This window comes from Marmota marmota, unplaced genomic scaffold (genome assembly GCF_001458135.2).
Source record: "Marmota marmota marmota unplaced genomic scaffold, marMar, whole genome shotgun sequence".
NCBI classification, from domain to species: Eukaryota; Metazoa; Chordata; class Mammalia; order Rodentia; family Sciuridae; genus Marmota; species Marmota marmota.
In genome coordinates this window covers 8,534,636-8,538,144 of record NW_026000205.1, presented here as the reverse complement: position 1 = coordinate 8,538,144, position 3,509 = coordinate 8,534,636, and positions in this window count along the sequence as shown.

The window sequence follows — 3,509 nt, the reverse complement described above, 5'->3', positions numbered from 1 at the left end:
TCCGCCACGTGACCACCGACACCCTGTAGCGGGCCGTGTTGCTGGGCTGTGGTGTCCAGTGGTAGATGGACCAAATGCATTTTTGACTTGTGATGTTTTCAGTCTGTTCATAAGTTTGTTGGACAGATCTCCACGGGAAGTAGAGGAACATCTGTTTAGAAGAAAAAATCTTTGAGATCAAGGGCTACGCAAACAGCTCTTAGACTCGACACCAAGATCACAAGTCACGAAAGGAAAAAAAAAAAGGTAAATTGGATGTCATCAGTATTCATATTTTTGTTCCATGAAAGACCCCAATAAGAGAACGAAAGACAAGATTGGGAGAAAATGTTTGCAAACCACATATAATGAAGGAGCAGTATCTGGAATGTCTCTATAGGTTTAACATCTCAAAATTGAAACACTGGGAGCAGGAAGGCCGTCGTGCACACCTGTGATCCCAGCAGCTCACTCAGGAGGCTGGGGCAGGAGGATGGCAAGTTCAAAGCCAGCCCCACCACTTAGCCGGGCCCTGAGCAACTCAGCGAGACCCTTTCTCACAATAAAAAAAATAAATAAAAGGGGCTGGAGCAGTAGTAGTACTATTACTGCTACTACTAATAATAATGACACAAATAAGTGAAATAAAGACAACACTCTAATTAGAAAACAGACAAGGACAAGAAGAGACATTTCACCTAAGAGGCTACAAAGGAGCCCACGTCCGATATGTTAACGATCATTAGCCACTGGAAAAATGCACATGAAGACAACAATGAGATCTCACCACGCACCTATCAGAATGATCAAAACAAAAAACTGACAACACCAAATGCTGAGGAAGATGCTGATAAACCGGTCACTCCTGCATTGCTGGTGGGAGTGGCAATGGTGCAGCTGCTCTCCACCATGTTTCTCTCCTGAAGAAAGAACTGGATGCAAGAGGCAGAGTCCTAAATGAGGTTCAAGACTCAGATTCCAGACCTTTCCCCAGCCTTTCAGGATTTTCATTTTCTTTCTTTTTTCCAGGGTCTCCCACATGCTATTTGAATGCTCTACTGCTGGGTTACACCCCCAGGACTTCTTTTATTATTATTATTATTTGTTTGTTTTTTGGCACTGGGGATTGAACCCAGGGGCGCTCAACCACTGAAACACATCCCCAGCCCCTTTTTGCACTTTATTCAGAGACAGGGTCTCACTGAGTTGCTAAGCGCCTGGCTTTTCCTGAGGCTGCCTTTGAACTTGCGATCCTCCTCTGTCAGCCTCCCAAGCCTCTGGGATGACAGGTGCCCGGCAGCACTTCCTGTTTTATTACAAAATATTTAAGACTTACAAAAGAATATTTGAAGTGCACACATGAGTCATGCATGTTAATGGTAAATGAATATTTATAAACCCCTTCAGTCACTTAAACTCAGAACATGGCGATGCCGGGAGCCACCTTTGGGCCCTTCTGATTCCATTCACCTGGTGCCCGGGCAGCCAGCTGGCACACGGCTTTATTTATCATCCCAGTGCTTCTCTGTTTGGTTTAATTATACAGGAGTGGGTAGTTTGATTGCTGTTAACGCTTACCAAAATGCCACCTTAGGCTACGCAGACTTCTGCAACTTGACGTTGGAACTCAATGTCATGTCCCCAGATCTGTTAAAATCTGCCATGGAATGAGGAGGGCCGGGGGTTTATTGGCAGGTGAAACCTGGGAGAGCTACAGAGGAGGTGAGATCTGGCAGGGAACACCTGACACTGGGATGCAGAGGGGACACATCTGGAAAGGAATGGGGATTAGTGCCACCAGGAAGGGAGAGAAGCAGAAATCGTCTGTGGCTTCTCTGGTCTTGGCTTCGGAATGGAGGCGGATTCTGCAGATGCTGTGGCTGGAAGCGAACTGTACCTCCTGAAGCTAAGTGGCATGTTCTCTTTTGGAGGGGCATCCAAGTGGCGTCCTTCCAAGGATGCCAGAGTTCTAAGATTAATCCACATTGAGAAGTGTAGCCAGACGCAGTGGTGCACGCCTTGAAATCTGAGCTACCTGGGAGGCTGGGGCCGGAGGATCATGAGTTCAGGCCAGCAACTTGGCTTTGCCTCAAAACAAAAATGGAGCCGGGTGCTGTGATGCACGCCTGTCATCCCAGGGGGTCTGGAGGCTGAGGCAGGAGGATCACAAGTTCAAAGCCAGCCTCAGCAATTTAGCAAGACCCTATTTCAAAACAAAACAAAACAAACAAACAAAACAAAACAACAACAACAAACTGGAGATGTGGCTCAGAGGTTGAGCACCCCTGGGTTCAGTCCCCAGTACCAGGAAAAAAAAAAAAAGCTGTTCATTCATTTTCTTTACTTTTTTTAATATTTATTTTTTAGCTTTAGGTATCTAGGTGGGTGGACACAATATCTTTATTTTACTTTATGTGGTGCTGAGGATCAAACCCAGTGCCTCATGCATGCTGGGCGAGTGCTCTACCACCGAGCCACAGCCCCAGCCCTCATTCATTCTCTTACTGCATAGTTTCCCAGACCCCATTTCCTTTATCCATCCAGTTGGTGGCTCTTTGGGTGGTTTCTAATTTCTCGTTGTCACCAACAATGCTCCAAAGTACATTCTTGTGCCGGCTTCAGTGCACAGGTGCTGGAGTCTCCATTGATATATCTTAGGGGGAGAGTTTCTGGCTCATAGAGTCTGCATCTATTGGACTTCCAAGGTAATGCCAGAAGCTTCCCCTCGACTCCTTAACACGTTTTCACGCCACCCACCATTCCCCTTCCACTTAGGCTAGCTCGAGAGGGTTTCTACTGCTTGCAATCAAAATGAGTTCTAACCTACCTAGGCCCATCAAAGAAACGCCTTCGGGATGACATCTCTCTCTGGGACATTCCTCCCAAGAGGTCCCCACCCTGACAGTAGTCACCTGCAGAGTGCAAGTCGAAATCTCATTGCCACTGCAACAGCAACAAGAGGCGGAACTACAAGAGGTGACTGGGTCACGGGCCGCCACCTTCAGGATGGATGAAGGCTGTCCCTAGCCCGGGAGGGGGCTCCCGCTGAGTTCCCTGGACCGTCCTGCTCCCACGCATGCGCCTTTCAGGACAGGCGAGAGGCCACGCCCTCCACGCGCTCTGTGGCCTCGGGCAGGCGCTCCCTGCAGAGCTGGCCAGAGCCCTGGACTCCCCAGCTCTGGAACTGGAAGAAATAAATCTCCCTTCTGTGTGGACTCTGCGGTCCCAGGGACGCGGTCACAGTGGCCGAGAATGGAAACCACCACCAAAGGCGGTGATGGCGGATGTGACACAGTCACGACCAGTGTCCTTAGAGACACACCCGGTGCAGACCCGAGCCCAGGAGGAGGCCACCGTCCTGCTGACCTGACCCGGACACAGCCCCCTCGGGCAGCTTGTTCCTTGTTACTGTTGGTCGTGTTTAAATCAGCGGCTGGGAAATGGCCCAGGACGTGCAGCCGAAAGTGTCCCTGGTGATCCCCATTTGTTCCTTGAGGTTCTCCCTCTCCCCCTTTCTCACTGTCCCCGCC